The 27100-nt window shown below is 36.9% G+C and overlaps 1 protein-coding gene across 2 annotated transcripts in view; it reads right to left on the reverse strand.

The window, feature by feature from the left end:
• The window catches only part of PTPRD (protein tyrosine phosphatase receptor type D), a 494552-nt gene that overhangs the window by 295276 nt on the left and 172176 nt on the right, over positions 1-27100 (reverse strand). The window lies entirely within an intron of this gene.

The following is a 27100-nucleotide window of genomic DNA, read 5'->3' on the forward strand; positions in this document are numbered from 1 at the left end:
GCAAAACGGTAAAGCAACTCTAACCTAGAGATTGCATGCTGCCTTACTTGAAACTTAACTTCACAATTTGCATAAAAGAAGGAGCAAGAAGCCTCCAAAGTCATAGCAAAGAAAAGAATTTCTATTAAAAAAGATGTAGACAAAGATCCCTAAGGATGAAAGACTAGAATTGGAAGCTTTGTAAAATAGTCCTCCATCTCCTTTAAATATTCTCACATTCACCCCCCTTAAAAACCTACTTATTATCCATCTTGTATTTCCACATCTAGAAATCTATCATATGAGAATTGTATGAACCATAGATAAATATTTATACACAAAGATATTCATCATGTCGTTTATTTAGCAAAGATTATAACCTAAATATCAAATAATATAGGAGTTGATGGTGAAATAAACTATGGCATAATGATGAAACATCATACAAATAGTAAATGTTATAAAGTTTTTATAATATGACATGAGAAACACTTATGATTCAATGATAAGCCACAAAAGCATCATACACAATTATATATGAGGGATATCAGGTAATAAAGAAAAATGCACCAAAAAAAGATGGGACAAAATATGCTAAAACACTAATGAGGGTGGTTTGGGAAGAGGCATTTTAATTAATTTTCCTACTTGTTTACATTTTTCCTGCATCCTTGAGTATTTACAATTACGCTACAGTTGGAAATTTTTTAAAATTCAAAAACATTTTACTTTTCCAATTTATTTTCTATTTTCTTATCCCTATTACAAATTTTCTCCTCTCTCCTACTGTTTTTCAGTTATATGTCATTGATAAATGTTTTAAGTAACTATAGCTAACATTAGTTTTGAAAACAATCCTTAGATTCTAAGAAAGAAGAAAATAAAGTTCATCACTCTTTGCTCATCACCACTATTTCCTCTGCCTTGTTTTCATGATTCTCACGTGATGTTCCTGTTGGCCTGATGGTGTGTTCTGACTCTCATCTTGGTTTTCCTGGAGGCAAGGAAGCCAGGATCCCGTCTCAGCTCTGCCATTATGTATATGTATCATCTTGGGGAAAAATCTGACTAACTTTCCTGTTTCTTAACTATAAAAACATGAGATGTGAAATACATTATTTTGCGGAGATTCCTTTCAGTTTTAAGGTTTTCTAGCTTAGCGTGTCATTCTCACGATGAGAGGAGGATACAAAGAAGGCGGGATAGGCATCTTGGCAATGCTAGTGCCGGAGATGAGTCTCCACCTTCCCAACAAATTCAACTTGGTGACAGTGGAACTGGTGAGAACACAGTTTCTGTCTGTTCAGAAATATTAAGAAAGAAAGTGGGATCTAACAACCTTGCTAGATATCACATTCTGCAGCACCTCTGGGTAGCAGTACAAACTAGATGATTATCAGAACTGCAGGAAGTACTTAAAATGATCTGAAATTGACTAACAGTGAGAGAAACAAAAAACACTGCACTTTGATGTCACTTTTCTGGAAACAAACAAAGAAAAAAAGATCTTAGAAGTTTTTATACTTTCATTCTGCTGTTGCAAACAATGTAAACTGACAATAGCCACACACTTGTCAGCACTTAATATGTAAATTATAATTATGCAATTAAAATTCCTATTTCTCTGGAAAAATAAAATGTATTGCACGGGTATACTAAATGCTACAATACTGTTATTTTTAGGTATCATCCTTTTCGAAGTCCAGAGCTTAAAAATTGTCAACCCTGAATGAAAATCAATTTTAACAACCCAGTTTTCCATTTAAGTTCTGTTTTGAAATTTCTTAACAATTTGTGAATGGGGTAAAGGGCTATTGTATAAAATGACTATGTGCTAATTAGAAATTAAATAAACCTAGAATGTAGAATGTCATTAGTTATACTGGGATTTTTTATTTTTTAAGGGATAGCATCCTATATTTCATCCCACAGAATGAAGGAAATTTGGAGATTTTGACAATCTGCAAATAAGCAATAGCTACTTGGGCAAGTGTTCCCTAAATACTGGTGTGTGGTGACACTAAAAAGTCAAATTATGAGGCTGGCCCAGTGGTGCAGTGGTTAAGTGTGAGCACTCCACTTCAGGCGGTCCGGGGTTCACAGGTTCGGATCCCGGGTGTGCACCGACGCATCGCTTGTCAAGCCATGCTGTGGTGGCGTCCCATATAAAGTAGACGAAGATGGGCATGGATGTTAGCCCAGGGCCAATCTTCCTTAGCAAAAAGAGGAGGACTGGCATCAGATGTTAGCTCAGGGCTAGTCTTCCTCACAAAAAAAAGTCAAATTATTATTAAACATAGACATCTTACTTTTAAATAGAAGGCAAAGGCAAATTCCCATATTCTCAAGGAAAATATGTGACTACCGTTCCAATGTTCAGGTGTGTTTCTCACTTATCCCCATTTCCTTATCACAACTTGATGTCTTCACGCTAATATTGACAAGTATAAGAATCTGCCAAAATATGACCACTGGATGCTACTGTAAGGATTTTATTTCTGAAGATGGAGGTAAGTAACAGACTTAACCTATTGAACCATGGAAAATTGATTACAATAACCAGTTAGAATCTGTTTCAGATCTGAGACTGTTTTCCTAAATCCTACTAACCACTACTATAGTGACTCAGTATTCTTCAAAAAAGCATCCTGAAAAGGGTCTTTCAATTTATTCTTTGAAAACAACAAAATGAAACTGATCACACTACATTAAAAAGAAAAGCATTTCAAGTGCTTGTACGCAGAGCTTTTTAATTTTTTTGATTGTTCGTTTTTTTTAAATATGAAAGATATTAGCCTTCACAGACATGAAATCATGACTTTCTTATGAGATCTGATGTCAATTTTTCTACATTTGCCCACAAAATCCAAGCCACAGAAAGGATAAATGCCATCATTCTATGATATAAAGATTCTAGATAATATAGTAAAATCCTTTCAGTAAGCATGTTTGTTGCTTAAATAATCATCTTGGCTGGTCAAACTCTAAGACTGATGCTGTCAATGCTAGGCAGTCAAAGGAAATATACGAGATAGAACACTAAAGTTAATAACTCCAACAGATGCTAGAGGCAAGTAAAAATCTTTATTCTCAGAGGAGCGTAACAATACACAGTACCCATTTCCCCCTCTCTAGATCTCAGCTTAATAAAAGAAACTAAATGAATCTTCTGCCTTCTTTTGTCATGGATACTGCCCAAATCTAAGTCATGCTGTAAAGATGGGAAGAAAGGGAAAAGAATCCACGTAAAAGCATAAAACAAAGATGTCTACTAAAAAGTCACACAATAGGACGGCCTCACATCTCAATAATGAAAATTCCCATTTTTATCCCATGAGATATAGCCATCAATATTACATTTGGTCTAAGAAAAAACAAAATATCAAGAGTTTAAAAATGGAGAGAAAGACATTATAACTTTGTAGTCACCATTGTTTAGAGCAGTGTCCTTCCATTATTGCAGCTAACTGTCATTGTTCTCCACCTAAAGCTGCCAGCCCTGTGCTTTGCAAAACGCATTTCTGCTCAAGCTGGTTTTGACAAGTTAGGAGTATGACCTTTTATTAAACCAATACCGGGCACTGCAGAGGTCAAATTACTGTTAGACTCAGAAAGTCTATTTTCTAAACGGAAAACAGAGAAGCTAAACATGCATATGAGTCAGAACAGAGTCACGGCTGATATTCTAGAACTATCTGCCATGATCACTTGCTCTTTTCAAAGACTGTGCATTCTTGGGATGCGTTCACAAAGCCAGACAGTAGCTCCAGGAATGTAGTAGATTATTATTTTCTATATATGTACATCAACATCAAACTCAGAAGGAGCCACAGGCTGCTGATTGAGTTTTGCTTCTAAGTGGTTAGACTGTTTCTTAAAGTGTAACCAATGCAAAGTAACTTTGCATGTAATGACTGTAACATTTTGATGCCATATCAGGTTTCAAGCTGCTAGGCACTCTGAAGACAAGGTGATAAGCCCCATGAGCACTTATGGTTATTAAATTTAAGGGACAGAACCGAGCAAGACCAGCAAACTGCCTTTGACCATCCTTAACAAACTGCTCTCTAGAGGACAAAATTCTCCCTTCAGTACATTACATTAAGTAAAGCTAGACATGAATGGGGGAGAACCATTGAAATCCACTAGTAACATCCATGGAAGAAAGGAATTTATGAGAAATTCTTAAAGGTTCAGAAGACAACTCAGGTTTGCAGTAACTTGACTGGCCAATTGAGAATCACTTAAAACAGATTCATAGAAAGGACCACAAGCTACGAAAGTGAAGAGAAGAAATGAGGGTGCCATTTGTCTAATTTAATTCTAATGAATAAACCGCTTCTGCAGACATCAAGGAAATATGTCGCATGGGGAAAAAAACTAACACCATGTAACTAATTGGCTTTGTTTCTTTCAGCTGATTAGCATTTCCTTAAATAGAGAGTTTTGTTTTTAAAGGGATATTTGTCATAATAATGTACTTAAATTCTTAAAAGGGCAGGTTAACAAAGCTATTAAATGATACTAAGGGAGAAGACGAGGGAATGTTCCATAAGAATATGCAGGTAGTTCTGTCTTTAGGAATCTGCTTCCTCCCTAAGAAGTGTCTGTAGAATTTATGAGACTGCCAACTGAGCCCATCTCTGATCTTTCTTTCTTGGGAAGCATTAAGTGAAGGCTCTGAAGGGAAGCTCAGGAAGAGGGCTTCTGTGGCTGGGTGAAAAATGCAGAGCGTAGGAGGTGACTTAGGGGTGATTGTAAGGGTAACGACCAGGTCTGAAGGTTTAGGGGGAGAAGAGCTGTGGTCACAGGGTTTTATCTTCCCTTCCAGCCACAATGCACTCTATTGCCACTGCCCCAAACACAGAAAGTGTCCAGAGTTTGTGTGGCTGATGGATTTTCTGTTATGATTCGTTGGATTTTTACTGGGTAGGAGTGTAGTGAGGAAACAGAACAACTGCACGGGCCCATGACAGAAGAGGGATGTACAAAGTTGATGTACAGTCCCAAAGTTGATGTACAACCCTAAGGAGGACCAGAATCGGGGGACAGACACCAGATTGGACTGGTTTCCATAGTAGATGTTCTACATAAACTGGGGCCTGGGGGATATCTGTCTTATCATGTGGGATCTCAGCAGGGTCACCCTGGACATCCATGGCCAGGATAGACCTTCAAAATCAAACAGACTTTTTTTTTCAGTCATCTATGGTATTTTCTTTTTAATACAACTCCCAAAACAATCTTTTAGCTTTCAAATTTAATTTAAGGAGCATTATACTTGAAAATGGGATTAAGAAATAACTACCTTTTAGTGAATTCCATGCACTGGACTAAATGTTTTAAATATCTTATATGCAATGTTTTCCATAGTCCTGCAAGGTGATATCATTACTTCTATTTTATAGATATATAGAAAGCTTTATAATACTATAGAAATTTGGAAAGAAAGAAGGAAGGAGGAAAAAAAAGGAAAAAGAAAAGAAGGAAGGCTCACTGAGGTTAAGAGTGAGTCATGGACTTCCCATGTAATTGTGAAGCCCTGATGTTTTTACAGTGCCAAATTAGAGGATAGAAAGCTACAAAGACACTGCACAGACAAAATGGTGTAACTCAATTTACTGTATATTTTCAAATCTGTTTTAGTTAACTATAAAATGTATACTGACTGTTTTCTCAAGGGTTTGGTAAACACTTTGTGCTATATTACAACAATTATTTTTCACTAATTAAGTGAGAAAGTTCGCCCAGAATATGCTGCATATGGAAGTTCTTCTCCTAATTCCCAGAAGCCAGTTGGAATCAGGGATAAATTAACTATGATGCCTGGTCATCAGAAAAAAATCAAAGCCACAAAATTCATAAATCACATAAGTTCCAAATTTCATATGGTAGAACACTATTGTATTATTCTACATATACATTCAATTTGTTCATGATGGAAAAAGACAAATACCCCATTAAAGTTCTTGACATTTACTTATCAATTTACCCTCTTCCTTTTCAAGGCATTTCAATGACATATTCTTTGCATGTCTACACCATCAATTTTATTAAGGCTCCAACTCTCAATTCTTTGAAAATGACAACTAAAGCATTCTTCCCTTGGATAAATAGACGCTCATGCCTCTGTATAACTATCAATATCTAAGTTGGCAAAAGAGTAATATGTACACTGACAGAAAGGAAGGGGGGAAAGAGAGAAGGAGAAAGGGAAGGAAGGAGGGGAGACAGGAAGAAGAGATTGGATTTAACGAAAAGAGATCTCCTGCTTGAACTTTTCCTCAATGCCAGGTCCCTATTTCTAACCACTAGAAAGATTACCTAGCAGCATCTCAAAATCATTATATTGAAAACACACCATGCCATCTGCCTTCCCAATCCCACTCCTCTTACTAAGTTTCCATTACTGTTTGTTTCATTCTCGCAGACACCCAGCCTTGCGGCCTCGTCACTTCTTTGTCTTCTTCTCCTTTGCCCTATTACCTATTCAGTTATTACGTCCTACCAATTCTGTTTCTAATATGTCTCACTCTTCTCTTTTCATATCCAGTAACAACGGCTATAATTCTCTTTTTAAGCTGGACATTAGAATCACTTGGGAGCCTTAAAACAAAACAAAATAAAACAAAAAAACTATAGGTTCTTAGACTCCAGTCCAGATCAATTAAAATAGAAAATCAGTGGGTGGGGCTGGGTAATTAATTTCCAGAAGATTCCAATATTCAGCCAGGATTGAGAATCACTCAAGGATATCATGATATCTGTGCCTTCCCATGCAGTCACCCTCACTTTAGGTTTTTATCACTACAATCAACATTACACATTATAGTCCATCTGTCTTTTACTTTCCCTTCTTGTTCTTTGAGGTTTTATAAAAATGTATCTATGATTGAGCTCTTTCTACTCAAAAAAACAAACAAGGTTTAATAGCCTACTGCTGCAAAATAAAACCAGAAATTTTCTTTGGCCTTTAAGGTCTTTCAGAGCTGCTGCCAACCTATTTTCCCAAAACGTTCCTACTATTGCCTATCAAGACTTAAAATTCCCTGCCTTGATGCCCCGGTACATGCTGTTCCCTTGTAGAAAACGCCTTCTTCTCCATTTTTGAACTTGTAGTATTTACCCATTTTTCAATTCCGAATTGAATATCTTGAAGCCTTCTTTGATCCCACCATCTGGATGAAATTCACAGTCCTTTTAACTCGCACACTTTTTGTATCTCTCTTATGAGTTAGAACAGTTTGTACTTTATTATAGCTATTTTATGGACATGTATTTGTCTCCCTTCACATTAATTGAACCTTGCAAGAAGCATTTGTGACCCTGTCATCTCTGAAGTCCCATAACTCCTAATCACACCCAACACATAGTAGGAGCTCAATGCATACATGGACTTGATAAAAGGCTATCCCAAGTGCTGTACCCTCTAATCCTTGGCTATGCACTTTTGAATAATTAGGATGGATAATAACATTGCAAATATGATTACTGCACCTCTATTTGAATTATATTTGCTTATAGCTTGATAAATTAACTGTATAGTGCAAACTTTATGTAATACACATTGATGCTGCAAAACAATGATGTGACATGGTGAGAGACTAATGGATCCATACCAGACCCTGAGTTAGCAAAATGTAGCATCTCCAAATCACAGACTAACGTGTCCACTGGAGGATGAATTCAGATGAAACATAATGTAATGCAATGAATCTCATCTCTTTTATGAATATCATTCCCCCTCATTGTTATCACAGAGCTCTCCTCCTCTCTACCTCTTTTCGTTGCTTTTTATTTTTAATTAAAATGACGTTATTGTTCTGATGGTATATTTATTATATGTAAATTATAAAACATAAATAAATTAAAAGGTATGTTAAAGCATTCTCATGGTTATTGCCTTAATAACTTTTGAGAACTTTTCTATGCCTGTTAAACATATAATAATTTTTACAAAAAAAATTACACTGTACTATTATTTTACAGTCTAAATTTTAATTAAAACATATTTTGAATGGGGGCTGGCCCGGTGGCGCAAGCGGTTAAGTGCGCGCGCTCCGCTGCGGCGGCCCGGGGTTCGCTGGTTCAGATCCCGGGCGCGCACCGACGCACTGCTTGGTAACTGTGGCGGCGTCCCATATAAAGTGGAGGAAGATAGGCATCGATGTTAGCCCAGGGCCCTCTTCCTCAGCAAAAAAAAAAAAAGAGGAGGATTGGCGGATGTTAGCTCAGGGCTAATCTCCTCACAAAAAAAAATATATATATATATTTTGAATATCTTTTTTCATTAAGTACTTAAATATCATTTTTATATTAGAAAAATATAGACATATTTTAATTTACTGTTAAGCATTTATGTTTTTTCCAATTTTTCAATATTTAAAAAAAATGCTTGAGGGCCGGCCTGGTGGTGCAAGCGGTTAGGTGCGCGCGCTCTGCTGCGGCAGCCCGGGGTTTGCTAGTTCAGATCCCGGGCACGCACCGACGCACCACTTGGCGGGCCACGCTGTGGCGGTGTCCCATATAAAGTGGAGGAAGATGGGCATGGATGTTAGCCCAGGGCCAGTCTTCCTCAGTGAAAAAAGAGGAGGATTGGCAGATGTTAGCTCAGGGCTGATCTTCCTCACAGGAAAAAAAAAAAAAAATGCTTCAATGATTATTCATATAATTACATCCTTGTACATACATGTAATCCCTATATGTGATTCATTCTTACATGTAAAATTTCAGTATGATACATTCCTATATGTAAAATTAGTGAATCAAAAACTATACATTTTTAAGACATTTAGACATTTTAACAAATTATGCTAAATAATAACTCATATATTCATAGCAGAAATACATGTCAGAGTATCCAATGACCTAGACCATTGATAAAGCTGAAAATTATCACTTTATCATTGGCCAAATTTTTACCCCTTTTAGCTAAACAGGAGAGATGGAAGGTGGACATCAGAGGGTGATCAGTTTTGAGGAAGAAACTAGAGAATCTACACATCTAAAAAGAATCCTCCTCAAACACTCCTCAAATCCTGCCTTTCCCATTTCTCGTTGAGACAGCAGAGTGTAAGGGAAATATGTAGTGGTGAATATTTATAGACCAAAGAAGAAAGAGGAAAAGGAGGAAGAAAAAAATATCTACATAATGAAACTACAGAAAGCAGTATCTAAATGCTGTAGAAAATAATTTTCAATTTAAAAAGGTCAAGACATTCAAGTCCATTTTAGACTTTCAAATTGTTTTTCAAAAATATTGTAGAGATGAGATTTCACTTGAACTAGTCAGTTTACAGTGGTTAAATAAATTTCTAGTTTGTCCTATTTCAAGATATATTAATACCTGTAGGGGTCATAAACACTTGTTTTACAGCAGTAAAAGTTGTACGGTCTCACCACCATAACTTTTTATTTAACATAGAGCCATGGGATATTATGACCTCTACATTCACTGTGTCTGGGCCGTAAAACTTCTCTGAACTATTGACATGCTTAGTGAGACTGGCCATCTGTTTTGGTATAAGACACTCACAGTAACCACTGGTTTAGTGACATAAATTTCAGAAAGGCATGCCAGTGGTCCTGCATCACTCTTAGACACAATCTGTGAAGCCATTCTTACCATTCCTTACGCCAGAGTCATGCATTCTTAATGAAATCATGTTATCAGGAGCAGCATTTAGATATTCACTCAACATTTTCCACTTTAAGCCTCCAGGTTTGCTTACTACCTATTTATGCATTCAAAATACATAAACTGTGCATCCTTTTTCGTTCAATAGAGTGATAAAGGCCCTTACACTGAAACAGATGAAAAGTCATGCCATCTCCCAGGCTCGTTCAGTAAAGATGTAGGCAAACGACACAATATTTATTGGTTTTTTTCATATTTCCTCTAAATGGTAATATACTCACACAGCTATTTAACACAGACACTGTGTTTGAAAAAAAAGAAACTCTGCTGACCCTCAGCATCTTTTTGTAGATTTACTTTTCAAAGCAGATTCATTTAAATCATTTACTGCTAATTTTCTCATTAATCATAATTTATCACATCAGATGTGCTGATCATCATTAAAAGTAATCATTTATTCTTCATTCAACCTGCTGCTTATCATGTACCTGCAAATTGGATCACACAGGAAAGGTAATTGGCTTATTTGAAAAGGAACATGAGAGCAGATATAATTGCAGTGGCAAACAAAGAAAAGTAAAAGAGAAAACAATGCCATCTTTGGCATGTTTTTTGCCATTTTTTCCAAATTTTATGTTACCAAACTGCAGAATATCGATTCTATTACGTCTCCTCTAAGAAGTTTCCAATATATCAACTATGTGAATTTGGTTTTATTGTTTTTTGAGAGGAACTAGAATGATATGCTGTACTGGCTTCCGTTTAGACACCAGTAACAAACCAATTCCACAAAGAGAAGATATACTGATGTCACGGTAAGTGCTGAAAGGCTTTGAGCCAATATGAATTGTTGTAACTCCTGCCTTCCAACCAAAGTGAGGTGCTGACACAACTGGCAAAAGCCTGGATCATTTCTTGTAAGATAGATCCATCTTCCAGGAATAAATTGACCACAATTTTTCATCTATCAGTTTCACACTGGTAAGTTAGCAAAGGTACTTTGGGAAATGAAAGTAGCTAAAATATTCCCATATACCCCCAAGTAGCTATAACACGGAAGGGGTGTATGTGCACGCACATGTGCACACTTTCAGTGAGTCATAAAACAGATTACAAAATGATGTTCAAATGTATTTACAGGAGAAATTTAGAAGCATTACCACAAGAAAACCTTGTTAAAACCATCTCTATAGAGATGCTGATTTGATATGTTACACAAATGTTTTGTCTAGAATAGAATATCATGAAAATGAGCTGCCTGAGTTTTTATTACAAAGGCAATGTTAATTATAAAACATAGAATTTTATAATAAATATGATAGCATTTCCTAAAGAAGGTCCATAATTAATATTATCTCCTAAATAAATAATATTATGATTTTTAAATGTTTCTAATAATGAAGCACTTGAAAATTTCATTATTTAAAAATATTTCCTTGGTACTCAATATTTTATTTTAAGGTATATTAGTATGTGTTAATAAGTGTATAGATATATAGCAGATAAACAATGAAAAAGATAAAATGCCAAATAGAAAAAAATGATTTGCCTACATGCCAGTGTTGTTTTAGAATGAAATGGTGATTTTAAAAATATATTTGAAAAATGCCCAGAATTATTCACATTTAGACCAATACTCTGCTAGAGATCATAATATTCTAAGTTTATGAGGCTTATGTCATGGTTGCATTCTGTGTAATACCTAGCATATTGTAGGCATTCAATACCTTTTAAAGAAAGCACAATTATTTTTGTCATATGGATATTTTAGATATGAATCTATGTCCTTTCAAATATTTTCCACTAAATTTAGATTTTTTTTTTAATTCACTTCTCTGTAGCCCCAAAGCCAAAAAGTATTTTGCAATAATTTGCAAGACTCCAAATATTCTCATTCAATATTAAGTAACTATTAGAACCCACAATAATTTGTAGGATATTAAAAATACTCGTTTTCTGTTATCCTTCCAACCGAACATATGCAACAAGCAAAAGAATGGCATATATTTTACATATTAAAGCCATCTTTTCTAAAATAAAATCAAAATCCTTTTTTAGAGTCAAGAGAATTAATCTACATTCATACATGCAAGATGGATATGGGGAAAGTCTTCCATAAGATGTCTCCCTGAGTTTAATCTTGCTAACCATGATTGATCTCTGCATTCTCAAAGAGTGGCCCATCACCCACCCATTCTCAAATTCTATTCAGTGAGCTATTTGGGGGTACAAAAGATGGAAAACACGACAACTGGTTCTATGCTAGGGCTGTGAAGTCATGTACAAGCAAGCAACGATAATAATAGATAATCATCCAGGACCCTGGACTGGCCCTGTTTGCGCAGAAAACTCAAGTTGACATTAATTGGATCCTGGCACAGAGAAAGAGTATAGGGTACAATTCCTTGGTTTGTAGATGGAAAAAAAACCTTTAAAGACTTTTAATAAAATGAGCCCTAGATGGAACAAAGTGTAACGCAATAATCTAATTCTCACTGTTTTTTTTTAAGCTACATCTCCATAAAATAACCCTATCAGCATTTCCATGACAGCATGTTAAATCTGAGGAGGATATGTCTCATTCTTGCCGGCTGTGAACTGAAACACATAACACACTACAAATTTAGAAAGCCAACAAAAGGAGGAAGACGGCCTTTTTTTTCCCATCCTCACCCAAATCTGTCATGCTCTGACCAGTTCTTTTGTTCCTATATTCTGAATAGCATCAGATTTATCCACATAAATATCCCTCGCACCTCTCCGGGTAAGAGAATGTAGGTAACACTTAAACCTGTAGACATATGGTAACACTACTGAAATATTCTGGAAACCCTTTTCATTTGGACTATTTTTCAAATATCAAGTCCTTAATTTGTATCCCTGGGCAGTGCAGACCCTGGTACCAGCTCAATTCAGGGCAGATTATGCATGCTTTTCTAGAGAAACACATTATCTGAGCCCCAGGAATACGGGAGGCATTCCAAACCAGCATAGACAGTGAGGAGCTTTATTTGCCAACTAATTCTTTTCCCCCCATTCTCTAATTTACAGCTCAGGGTATTAAGTAAGAAAACAAAGGGTTTTCCCACACAGAAAAAACCTTTTTGAAAAACCTGCAAACGAGATTTTAATTACACTATTTACCAATATAGACTGCATGCAGAAATAAACTGAAACATTTCTTGCTGCGGCTTGCTTTCTTTTTTTCCCCCTAATTTAACTGTTGCAGGCAACATCATAGCAATTTAAGTTGGTTTTGTGACAAATTATTAGGACACTTACTTTAGAAGGAAAATCAACCAATAATTACTGCCCTGGCACATGGCTATTGTTCAGAGAATAAACAGAAGCTGTGGCTGACAGCTGATGGGCCCAGCCCCCTGCTATCCTTAGAACACATTTGCAGAAACCCAAGGCCTCCTGCCAGACTGAGGCATGCTATAGCCACCCTTTCCATTCAACAGGGCTGCCCAGACCATCTTATGCTAAGTACAACAAAGTGACACCATTTTAGGACCTCCTACAAGGTTAGACCTAGCTTTAGATGCTAAAAATACTGTTTTAATTATTAATAATTCCAACTGTGCAACAACACGGGCCTTTTCGCACCATTTTAAAATATCAGTGTGTAACCCCAAGCACTTCGAGTTTTAGACACATGCCCAAGAGTGTTTTTGTTAGTGATCACAGATCATTACGAAAGGAAGAAAATGCTTTCCTTGTATCTGTGTAACAGGAGCATTTGTGAATATATGCCAGGCTACATATGTGAGAATCTGGATGAACTTAATCTTACAGAATTAGAGACAGGGCCTGTAGAAAATCCTGGGATAAGCCTTTATTCAGTACCAAATGAAAAGATAAAGCCTTTGGGATCCCAAAAGTTGAGTGATGTATGCTCCTTCTTTCTCTGAATCATTATATAACCTAGCCATAGTCATTAATTTAATCAAAGGAAATGTTGCTTTAAAGCTCTCTACAACACCTTTGTCACTTTCTACTGTCTGAAGTTTTCCGTAACCTAGTGAGAATCAAGGTGCTTTTTAAGGATTTAAAAATGCAATGAAAGTAGATCTTTCAGGGTTGTTGTTTCAAGAGGGAAAAAGACAAAAGAGGAATGTAAACAGATGGGCTACAATTAATCATTAAATATGTATCAGTTACCCAATTCACTAAATAAATGGTCTTTGGGGTTGTCTGAGCATCTTCCTAAGGCAAGTAAACTATAGAGAAAGATAAAACCAGGGTTTAGAATCTGCAAAGCAAAGCAATTACAATACTTGTACTTAAGAGACTGAACTAAATGAAAAGCATTTGGGAATACAGTCATTAGTTTTTAAAGGGTCAATGTGAAGCCTCTACCTCCTTTACTACTCAGCCCAGGGTTCTAGTGCTCCCACCAGTGCCCTGAACTCTCTCATATGTTCCTGCATACATTTGCCTTCAGGATCCCAATCAGTTCTGTAGTATGCCATTCTCCCTTTCCATGCTGAATCATTGAGCCTGCCTGAGAAAATCACAGCACTGTAAGGGCTAGTGCCATTGCAAATTCATGATCTACAGCCTCAACAGGACCCCTATGTCACCTATCAATCTTCTACCCACCTTCACCACTCTCCAGAAGTCTGCCCTGCACTGACCTCTCACCTCCAAGAGATTGATGTTCTTGCCTCCTACTTCAACAGAGAAAATTATGCCATCAAGTATGAACTTGACGGCAGCCACATCCTGTCTGCTGTACAAGAATTTCTAACTTGGAAACCACTCTTCCCTTCAGTTTATCTTGTTCCAGACCAGCTGCTTCTCTTGTGTTCTTGATTCCCCTCTCACCATCTTGGGCACCTTGCTGCATCAACTGTCCCACCTCTGTACACAATCAACATCTTCATGCTCTCCCTCTCTAATAGCTACTTCCCCTTCTAATAGCTACCTAGAACAGGGTAGCTCACAACTGACATTTTGGGTCAGATTATTCTTTTTTGTGGGGGCTGTCCTATACATTACAGGAGGTTTAGCAGAATCTCTGGCCTCTATCCATGAGATGCCAGTAAAACTCCATCCTCCCAGTTGTGACAACGAAACATTGCCAAGGGTCCCCTTGTAGGACTTTCTAAGTTTTAGCACCAAGCATATTACATCCTGGAAATCTCCAGTCCTGGCAAACCAGCTAACCAGGATGATGGGTCACCCTAGCTCAGACATTGCCAAACAGTGTCAATTACTCCCTATTCTATACTACTATGTTTCTTTTAAATATTTCCATTGCTGCACATTTCACACTGTTTAGAATTGTTCGTCTGTCTTCTCTCTCCCCTGATACACGGTGAGACAACTAAAGGCATGACCTGTAACAGGCACTTCTCTAGTGTAACTCTAACCAAGAATTACGCCCCAACCAAAGTCATTGAATTACCAGTGATTCCACTAGATTCAAATATATACCCTTTGTATGTGAACATATTTTGGTTAAGGCCAAAACACAGGAAATATAAATATTTATGAATTCCGTACCTACTTAAACTTTTATTGAAAAATTATTCACTTGTTATAATCTATAAATATAAGCCAGTGTAAAAAATATATATGCAAAGATTATATTCCTTTTCTAATGAATTCAAACACTTCTAGAAATTTAAATATATTTTTACTTCTTCCTAAGTACTGAGGGTTATAATGAAGAAAAAGTATCTTACCGAAACAACCAATATTCATTCTTGGTTAAAATAAGCTTAATATATGAATATGGTAATTGGTTTCCCTTCCTGTGTACTTAAACCCATACTTGATTTTAGCCATAAAGATGGTACTATTATTCAAGACCATTAACTTGCCAGGTCTGTACTGGCTTCTCAAGTTGATCCTAATATGTGATATTATTAGCTCTCTTTTTTCTTTTTCTGTTAGATTTTTTTCTCCCTAGTATCTTACTCAGTCTTACTGGCAAGTTTTTTTTTTTTTTTCTTTTTAAAGCAAAACAATTTCACATATTAACACATAAGACAATATGAATTTATTCAAGATTCCTAAGCATAACTTGGAAATGTAATTGAAATTAGGTTAATAACAAGAGAGCAATGAGATATAATTAAATGATTAATAGTTAAAAACAAAAAACAAATAAGAAAAGAAGAGCATTTTTGTCACAAAGTGATAAATCTAGCCTCGTTGAGAAAGTACCAATTTCTCTAGTTACTCAAAAATACATGGAAGGTTTTGTATGTAAGGAGATTTCACATGGGCTGTTTTCCCTAAAACATCTAAATAATCCACAAAGGCAATCTCTGCTTTCCTTCCCTGCTCTGTGGGAAAACTTATTTCATAACTATGAGTAGAATATATACTTTAATGGCAAAAAGGCTGATGTGCCTTTTTTGGCCAGAATTTGTTGTAATTTAGGGTTGAAATAGCAAAGTGCTCAACAACACGATTTGCTTTTAAGTGCACAGTGGCCCTTGACCCCCCAAATTATATAAAGCATTTTCCAGAAATAGTGTGCCTTCTTTTACCTACTTTAGATACTTAACTTCTGTTAAATTTTAAACAACTATAATCTGAGTATGAAGGTGTGCACATAAAGACATAAAAGGAATGAAAGAGCTTTGAAAAGTCTATGATGAATGAGCAGATGTATTTCAGTCACCACGTAATGGCCCTGGAAATGCCTCATACATGAACTTTCTCACTATCTTCACATTTCTTATACTCCGTGGAGTATTATACTCTTGACTGTTTCCACCTCTTTGAAATTTTTTTTCTTTTTTAATACATCCTTCACCCATCTCTTCTATATTATCATATCTTTGAAGGGCTTGCTCATCTCTTGATTAGCTTTATTAAAATAGACTTCTTACTTCTGGTCTTTCCAAATTCGCCAAATCCATTTAATTGACAATACTGTTCAATGAAAATGCAGTTGCCATCAGGCCATAACCCTGTTCATGAATCTTCAATGGCTCCCTACTATTCCTTACTTAATAAAGAGCAGGAAGCTCTGCTGAAAGAATTAATTAAACCTAACAGACAAGACCTTGTATGTTAGATCCCCGGTTTACCTGACATGACCTCAATTCTCACTATTCACAAACATGTCAGACTTTTAGACTTTTCTGAAAACATTATAATTACAAAACATTTTATTTCAAATTACTGTGCACAGCCACCTGCAACAGAATCACCTTTTATTGCTTGTTAAAAATGCATATTCTATGCCCCAGTCCAGATCTGAATCAGAATGTCAGAGTACAGGATGTGAATTTGTGTTGCTAATATCTCCAACAGATGATCTTTAAGCATACCAAAATTATTGAACTTTTTGTGTATTTGTTAAGGCTATTCCATTCTTCTGAAATAATTTTGCCAAAATGCCTGCTACTTGAAAGCCTATTTCTCCTTCAAGGCCATCCCAAATGCCCTCTCTTGGATGAGGTCTTTTCTGATTCCTAATCTGGTATGGTTTCCAAGGACTTTGAACTCCTTTATCACTGTTTGACCTCTCCTGCCGCTAGAAGCAGATTTACCTTGCCCTTACGGAAGCTTTTGCTTCAAGGCCCTTCACTTCCATAGGCCCCACATGTCACACTGGCATGGTCAAATGCTTCGTAAAATTTTCAATAGTAAGGTATTTCGCTTCCAATCGTTTTAATGCATCTCATACTTCCCTTCCCTTAGTGTTAGAGGAGCTACAGACAATTTGGGGGATCCAGTTAGGGAAACTAAATTGGCATACATTTCATTTGGATTTAGTAGAATATATTGATGTTGTTCACAGTTCAATTATTCCTGGCTGTCTGGTATAGGCACGGTTTCTAGGTCTCCCCCTACTGCTTGCTTTACCAACTTATCCAGCTCCTTCCATGAGGATGCCAGTAACAAACTGGTTGATGCATGTCATAAATTCAAAGTATTATGACCTGTCACTGTGCAAGAAAACTGGAATGCTCTGACATCTCACAGCCATATATCACAGAAATTATCACATTACCAATAAAAAGTCATAAACCTGATTAAAAGTTTCTGAACTATCAATTTAAAAAAACCCACAAACTTCCACCAACATTGCTATATGGAAAACTAAACTGTTTTTCTATTCTCCACATGGAAAATGATATTACAAAATTGCCAGATGAAGAAGCAATAAAAGATTATAACTGAAAAAAAAGGAAAATAGTTTCACAGGTATAGCAGGGAGCTAATAAAACTATTATATATTCTTCTAGAGTTTTATAGTATTTGTCCACTTGACAAAAATTTATCAATTATGACTTATTTTCTTGTTCTAAATGACTATTGTTGACTCTAATAGTATATTCATAATTTTAAATTCTTTTTCTGAAAGAAAGCCCACCAAGTTGTATAAGCTTAGGGCCTCCAAACTGTAGATCTTCCCTTGATCTCGGTCCTGAAAATAATCTGCGTAATATCAAGTTATGTGCTCTTAACTCTTCTCCCCCAAAACTATATACTGCAGAGAGAGGGCACACTTCTTTCTAAGCTTTATATCCCCTGCAGAAATTAGCACATGGAATTTAAAAAAGAAAAAGCACACATTCAAGTTCTCTAATTCAAGGTCTGCTACAGTGAACTGATTTATTTCCATGATCATATCAACTTACAGATTCTACTTCAAATTATTTCTTATAATAGTGTTTGACAACCTCTTATAATACTTTATAATAAACTCTCAGGGTCTTTCTAAATTTTTTTTTTTTTTTTTTTTTTTTTTGTGAGGAGATCAGCCCTGTGTTAACATCCGCCAATCCTCCTCTTTTTTTTGCTGAGGAAGACGGCCCTGGGCTAACATCTGTGCCCATCTTCCTCCACTTTATATGGGACGCCGCCACAGCATGGCTTGCCAAGCAGTGCGTCGGTGCGCGCCCGGGATCCGAACCAGTGAACCCCGGGCCGCCGCAGCGGAGCGCGCGCACTTAACCGCTTGCGCCACCGGGCCGGCCCGGGGGTCTTTCTAAATTTAACAGATTTATTTCCCCTTGGCCAAATTCTTAGCAGAAAAATGTCGCTCGGCTTTTTAAATAATTATGTATAGGGAACAGGTTTTGTTCTTTTATCTCTCCCCTAAATATCTGAATCAAGAAAATAATGCTGAAGAAAACAAAAATTGAATTGATTTTTTTCCATCTTATTTTGGACCCTGCTATGCTGCCTAATACCATGTAAGTGAGTACCCATAAATAATATATGTAGTATTAGCAATTATAGGAACTAAATCTCTGAGAGGACTGATGTTTTTCTTATGTACACTGTTATGGAAGTTTATATACATATAACAATCCAATATAGTTTGTTTTTAATCCTTGCTATTAGTTGCAATAAATGACCAAAATTTGGTAAATCTTCAGGCGCCATGTGAGAATCAGCGTGGGTCCTTCAATAGCACTCATATTGTGTCCCATTAAAGTGCTCTGACCTTTCCCGTGAAGACAATTTTTCCCAGAAACAACACACCAAGATCCTCCATGAGTAGTTCTTAATAATTTAACTATCAACAAAGACATTTTTCTACTAGTATCAGTAGCCAATATGAATCTATTTTTTTTTTAATTTTTAAAAATTTTTTATTTATTCATTTTCTTTTGGTGAGAAAGATCTGCCCTGAGCTAACATCTGCCAATCCTCCTCTTTTTTTTGCTGAGGAAGACTGGCCCTGGGCTAACATCCATGCCCATCTTCGTCTACTTTATATGGGACGCCGCCACAGCATGGCTTGACAAGTGGTACGTCGCTGTGTGCGTGGGATCCGAACCAGCAAACCCTGGGCCGCCGCAGCAGAGTGCACTCACTTAACCGCTTGCGCCACCGGGCCAGCCCCAATATGAATCTATTTAAAAAAATGATTTCAACATTTTCTCTGAGTGGCCTAGATTCTTTCATATGTATCTTCCAAGTTCCACAAAGTGATGTGAATTTGGCCCTGCAATTACTTTTGCAATTTTCTTCAGCATCTGGATAAAAGGACATTTGAAGAAGAGAGGTGATGACAAATCAGATATTCACCTTTTTTGTATCTAGACGGAAACACTGCCTCAGTCACAAGGGATGAGGTTGTCGTTATAGCCACCACTGGTGAACACATCCTTCAAGGAGCTTTTAATGTCCAAACTCTTCCTTGCTACTGTATTACTGATATCCAAAATGGCCAACAGAAATAAATAAAAATTGCAATGGATCTCCAGATAATTAACCAAAATGCTAATTATGCTCTAAAATCCAGCTTTATTGCCAATTTTTACAGTGTTTCCTCCAGTTATTCATGAACTGATTATTTCCTCTGCTGGTCTTTTGCTTCCTTCATCCTTAGGAAGCCTTGCATTTATTCTCATCCTTCAGTAATTTCAAAAGAGACAACTGAAAAAAGAGAGAAGAGAGGAAAACCAAGATGGGGCAATTCTATCTTTTATTAGCTATCTTTTACAAAAGATTGATTAAGGTCAAGCAAATAGCTGACGTGATTCTCAGGGAATGTCTGGGGATTTTATTATGGTTGTTAGACCAGCACAGTCTTCGAGCTGAACTCTACCTGGATGAGGGTTTACCTGGTACTCAAAGACTCTGGGCCTGAGCCCTGGGCCCTAATGGCCAGCTACTCAGCTCTCAGCCTACCGTCAGGCACCAGGAACCACATCCATTCTGTAAACCTACAGCACAATGTAACTCAAAGTCAAGGAAGTTCATGAGCAGGCACACTGACTTAGCCAGACGTTCTCAAATGCAGAAGACTGTGAATCCTCAAAAGCTTTCTGTCAAAACTCCAGGTCCTGTTTAGTCCTGAGAAGATTTTAATTTAGCTTTCATTTCTATTTATAACCATATCACACTGTTTTTTACCACTGTTCTTAGCTTACTTGTATTCCTTTTTTTTTTTTAAGCTAGTTTTTTTTTTTTAGCTAGGGTTTTTTAAAAAAATATTATATTTTGCCCCAGGCATACTACAGATTATGCATATTTTGCTGTCTGATTATTTTTTAAAATTTAGGCCTCACTGTTTTGGTGATTTAAAATCATTTGAGAGAGCTAGGATGTTTCTTCTTCCAGATAATTTTCACGCTTTTGAGTTTCACTGTTTTAATCATAACCAGTTCCTGTAATTTGTAATCAAAGATATTTTGAGGATGTCTTTGGGGTTGTCGTACAAAAGGCCTCCACTCAAGAGTTATCAAAATTACTACACCAATATGTACGTTAACTTTTTAATAGTGTACCACAAAAAATAAAAGGAAGTTTGGGAAAAAGGAAACAATTCACATTTATGAAGCCACCACTACGTCCAATGAACATAACAGAGGATTTCATGGACGTTAGCACATTTGACCTCACTACAGTCCAGTGAAGTATGAGGAAGCTGACACTATAAATAAATTGTCCATCAGATTAATCCCTAGTTTGTCCTTTGAAACACACAGATAGTCATCATTGCCATTAATTATCATCCCCAAACTAATAGTTTACCTTCCTACTGTCCAACAGATTTGACGGACTTTATGGAAGGAAGACAAATCTCAGGAAGGAGACTTCTGATACTGTGGCTTCACTGACCTAATGACAAAGTAAGTTAAACTTGAAAGTTTGAGTAATGGTAGCAAAGGGGTATACTTTATAACATAATATCTTGAGTCTGTTCAGCAGTCTCCTAGACCGCCTTTTCTTAAGCAATAACACAGAAGGTACACATTTTTTAACCCATTTAAATCCAGTGAAGGCAAGATGGTTTATATAAAAATAAGACGGCAATGCCCAGGTTTAGAGTCTTTCAATTGCCTCCTGAGAATTAAAGGCTCTTTAATAAATACCAGCAATATGTCTGTCAGTTTAGCAAGGACAAGCCACTTGAAACCATGCAAGATTCCCACCGGCACAGACAACTGCGAATCCATTGTACCTTTACAAGTGGCTTACAGATAGTAAGCTCCAACTTTATTTACCTCCATGAAGACTGTTTCATTAAAACAAATCATCTGAATATGACTATTATAAACATCCACTATTCCATAAAGTTCCATTTAGAAATGTTGCCATAATGAGAATTATCAGTGACTTGTTTCTCTGAAGAAATAATTGACAACTTAAAAAAATTTAAGAAAAGATTTTTCTTAAACTAAAATGGTATCTCTTTAAACTAGATCCTCATGAGTAAAAATATCATATTGTAGTCTCTATAGTTTCAAAACTAATTAACCATAACAAATAAGAAAATAAATAATTCTAGAAGTGTGTTAATGCTATCTGATGAAGTCCAAAAAAAGAAATATTCAATTTCAAGCTTCCATGCTTTTTGCTTTTACTCATGCCATCCCTTCTATTAAATATAGTTTCTGTCCATTTCTATGTGTTGAAATCTAAATTCTTACATGAGGTGTAATTTATAAGTTAAAATGGATTTAAATAGGATAAAATGAAGAAGGAAGATGGGAGGGCAATTTCAATCAAAGCAGAGGCAATGAAGAATCAAAGTGCATGATTTTGAAGGAAAATGGTGAAGTCGACCTGCATGGTTGCAGCATGAGATGGAAATATGTGTATGAAGGAGTAATGAAAGTTGGGCTAAGAAGAAAGGCTGAGAGCTGTGCTCTCATTGTTCACCTACCCACAAAGTCTGCAAGGGATGTAATTAGATACTACAGGATCCACTCGTTTCCAAGTAATGGCTTTTTGGTCCAGAAAATAGACACGTTAGTCAAAGTAATCAATCGGACATTCTTTCTCAATACTTGAAAACATAAGCTGCCAGGAAAGCCAGTCACTGGTCAGCTATGTGAATTTAGGGTTGTTGCAAGAAGAAAAGCTCTCAAACAATAGGAGATAGAGGAAGGTCAAGAAAGGCAGAGATGAAGGAAATTGCGCCATCCTTTGAAGCAGGTATTTCTGAATAGGGAGGGACAGGATAGTTATGACTCTCAGAACCCATCTCCCCATTTTTGGTAGCCATGGTCCTTTGAGGTTCTGGAGAGATTGGAAAAATGAATTTCTTCCAGAGAATGCTGAGACATTTTGGCTGCAAGAATTTTAGGAGATTATGTTGGCCAGATGGTGGCTACCACGCCAGAGAAGTCATGAAATGTTCTAACTCAAAACTGATTTAAGACAGGAAAACTTTCACATATATTTTATGAGCCAAAATATTACAATATCCCATCAAGACTCTTCCAAATTCCACCCTTTTGCTATCACCATGACAATCAGCATTTAAAAAAATAATACTAAATAAAAACACAGTCAAGAGGAAAGGTTTCTAATACTGTTCATCTGGGAACATGTTTCCCAAGATTTCTATCACTTGTAACTTATTGTACACAATGTTCTGAAGACGTAAGTTACCTAAATTTTAAACATCCAAGATTCCTATCTGTGGGGTCTGGGACCAGGAAGAATACAGAGAGTAATTGGTTGGGCAAGCAGTGAAGGAGAGGAAATCCATAAAGCAAATACGGGGTTGTTCACAGCCATTTCATTTTAAGGGAATTTAACAACAAAGGAGGATATCAAGTTTGAATTTTTTTCTTTTTTTTTGCTGGGGAAGATTAGCCTTGAGCTAACATTGTGCTAATCTTCCTCTACTCTATATGTGGGTCGCCACCACAGCATGGCTGACGAATGGTGTAGGTCCATACCCGGGATCCAAACTTGTAACCCTGGGCCACCAAAGTGGAATGTGCTGAACTTAACCACTACACCACGGGGCTGGCCCCTGGAAATTTTTTTATGTAAGTTGTTATATGTCACAGATAATATTCGTCTTCTCTAAGATTATTAAAATTATTCCTCTTCAATGATCAAATTTGAGTTTTAGGAAGAGTATTCTGATGGCGGGGTAAAGGAAGCATTTACCAGAGGAGAATGAATGTAGAAAGAGAGCAGTACAAGGATAACATAATAATACCCTACCTACTGTAAGAACAAAAATGTTCAAAATAATGTCCTCTAAATTGTGCCCCTCAATGTCTAACGCAGTCATGATTTCCTAATGAATTGTGGAAATGTTTTTCAGAAATGACTTTCTTAGTTTAGCCATTTCAGTTTCCCCAAATATTAACAATATCTGATTGAAATCTTTCTAAAATGTAACATACACATGCTCTTTTCTTAGAGAATACCAAAATGAATTTAACATATCTTCACAGTTTAAGGTTAACATTTTGAACTTTCACTTTATAAGGTACAATAATGCAAGTCTATGTTTACTTTTCGGTTTTCTGTCACATATTTAACGACAGCTGTTCACTTCTCTTGCATTTGCACAGACCAGGATCCCCTTCTTCCCCTGACTTCAAGTTTGTAGTGTCTAAACTGTACTGGACAGAGCGGAAAGTCAGGTAAATGACGAAAAGGAGTTTAAAGTAAGCAGTGAAAACCATACAACTAAAGGGTGTTTATTTTTACTGTTGCAAATATCCAAAGGTTATAAGGTTTTTATGTTTTGTTTGCTTTATTTTTCTGCTTTTGATCATCTGTGGCTCAGTTCATAGCAGTATTCTTGAGGGTGAAGTCCACTGGTGGCAAATGGCTGGGTCAGACGCATTAAAAAAGATAGCACCCATCTAAATAAGTTGGACTCCATAAAAAGCTGTTTCCCACATTCCCGTCTCCAGTTACAGGTCTGCTTTTTTGGTTACTGATCCTTGGCTCCCATTTTCAGCTACATCTCTGGCATTATCCTCCAGCTGGCTTCTAGCCTTTCGGAGAACTTCTGGTTTTGACCCTGGCTGACAGCCATGATTCCACATCTGAGACCACAAACTGAGCTGGACGTGTTCCTTCTTCAGCAATGACCTCAGACACCCTGTATTTGGTCCAGCTAAGCCCTGCATTGTGTCAGGAACATCAGTTAAAAAACAAACCTATAAAGAGGTAGGATTTTATATGCAAGTACTCTTGACTTCCAAATTATTCTTACCTTCTTAAATCTAATGCTTTGCATCATCTTAGAGGATCTCCCCCAACTCTGACAGCTGTCCTGGACAGTAGTTGCGGTGAACTATATGACTCTCTGAAAACTAACCTTCCTGTAGCATCTTCCAGTTCACAGAATCCTACCACATTTATCACTTAACTGATACACTAACACATGCACTCACTCTGGCTATGAAAGATGTCATTTTATTTCCTTTTTACAGATGATGTTACAGGCTTGTTCTCAAAGTCACACAATTTTGTAGTTGTAGAACAGAGTCTCAAGTTCAGATTCTGTCTACAAATTCCCTGCCCTTTATAGTAAATCAGGCCCTCACAAGCTGAGGACACAAAAACGCTCCAGACACAAAGACCTACCTAGCTATTTTGGGTTCCTGGACCCAATTTCAGTGTGTGTGTGTGTGTGTGTGTGTGTATGTGGCAGGGGGGTATCCCCACATACCATCAAGCAATTCTCAGGGTACCACCAGGATGTCTGAGATTTCAACTCAATTCTGACACTCTCTATCTGAAGATAATATCTGATTCCACAGGTTAAGGGCTCAGTCCCACAAGACGTCCCCCCTCCTTCCACTTCAAATGCCAGTCACACGCCCAGGTTGCCATTTGTGCTTCTGAACAAGTGGCTATAAATCAGAAGTTCTCACAACCCCCTCTTTGGGTTTGACTAATTTGCTGGAGAGGCTCAAGACCTCATGAAACTCATTTACTCACTAGATTACCGGTTTGTTATAAAAGGATATAACCCAGGAACAGCCAGATGGAAGAGATGCAGAGGGCAAGGTGTGGGGAAAGGGCGCGGAGTTCCATGCCCTCTCCAGCATACCACTCTTCCAGCACCTCCAGGTGTTCACCAACTCAGAAGCTTTCTGAACCCCTTCCTCTGGGGTGTTTATGGAGGCTTCATACATAGGCATGATTGATTAAATCATTGGCCACAATCAACCTCCAACCCCTCTCCCCTCCCCAGAGGTCAGGGGGGTGGGACTGAAAGTTCCAATCCTCTAATCACAGGGTTGGCTCCACTGGCAACTAGCCCCTATCCTTAGTTGAGGTCCAAAAGTCACCTCATTAACATAACAAAAGACACCTTTGCTGCTTTCATCACTCAGGAAATTCCAAAGGTTTTGGGAACTCTGTGCCAGAAACCGGGACGAAGACCAAATATATATTTCTGTTTATAAATCATAATACCATACTAGCCATAAAGCATTTGAGGACACTAAGGAGGATCACACCTCATTATAATGTTTAGAGAAAATTCTGAAGGAGAAATCTTTTCTTCATCATGGTCAGTTCTCAGTTCAGTCCAGGAATTTGATTCATTGTTCTAAATTACATTGAAAGAAACTCAAATATTCAAAATCAGTCTATTTCTCATTACCCATTGCTACAGGTCTTTTTTTATAATGTAGGCATTTCCATATCTAAGATAAAGGCTATATTATTCCTAACCTATTGAGTTATTGGAACATAACTATATTCTTAAGGGAAATTTTAAAGTTTAGGAGCAATAGAAGTCTTAAAATATAAAAAGTTTACATAGAAATAAAAAGTTCACTTGAAAGTTTCACAAAAGCAAGAGAAAATGTACTATCACGTGTTAAATAAAGAACAAAATAAGAATGGAAGTAATTTTACCCCACTCATTCCTTGTCTCAAACATTTAAATATTTTGGGAGCGATGCAACAAAAGTAAGAGAGAAGCAGAGAGCAAAAAAGTGGCAATACCAGCAGTAATTATATCCTATTATTACTCTGCCATATGTTGAGAAAAACAGGATGGAAATGTTGATTCATACTCTAACAATTATTTCAGTGTTTATGTTTTGTTTCTCCAACCACAAGCACTCATCGAGTACTTACGACCTATGCAGTTATAGTAAAGTAACAATGAACAATTTCCTGTGGTTAATTCTAAACTTCACAGTATTGTGTAGGGTAAACTGAATATGTGACAATTAATTATGAACTTGCTCTACAACATGGGTCTATTTAAAAACCTAAAGTAGAACAATAACTCATGAGGATTGTATGCATTTTATACAGATAAGTAGACAACCAGTTATGACTGGACCTTTAAATAAATAAATGTGTATCAACTATACTGAAAGGGTTAAAAACTCTCAACCCAAGAGGAAAACCAAAATCAGACCTTATATTTGTTATTCGGCTGTGGGGAGGAGGGGTCACAACTGTGTTAAAAATAAAAGAGTCAGACTCTCAGAAAGAGGAGACTACAGAAATCCTGAAGAAGAACACCAATCTTGGGATCATGAGACCTGGAACTGAACTGCAAAGGGGACCAATTGTAGCCGAAATCTAGAAGGAAATAAACTGAGGGGAAGTAACAGGCGTGGGCCTCAGTGCTGGCTCCAAATGATTCTATAGCATTGGGAGGCTGGGACAAACCCCAGCTGTAGTGAAGATGGCACTAGCTTTTCAATTCTTCCTAACTCGCTTTGTCTACATTTAATGTGTTCACGGCATGGTCTGGGTGTCACAGGGAGGAGATAACATAGAATTCTAGTCTTTCTGAATTCAACAATTGGAGACAACTCT

The sequence above is a fragment of the Diceros bicornis genome, chromosome 22 (genome assembly GCF_020826845.1).
Source record: "Diceros bicornis minor isolate mBicDic1 chromosome 22, mDicBic1.mat.cur, whole genome shotgun sequence".
Taxonomy (NCBI): Eukaryota; Metazoa; Chordata; class Mammalia; order Perissodactyla; family Rhinocerotidae; genus Diceros; species Diceros bicornis.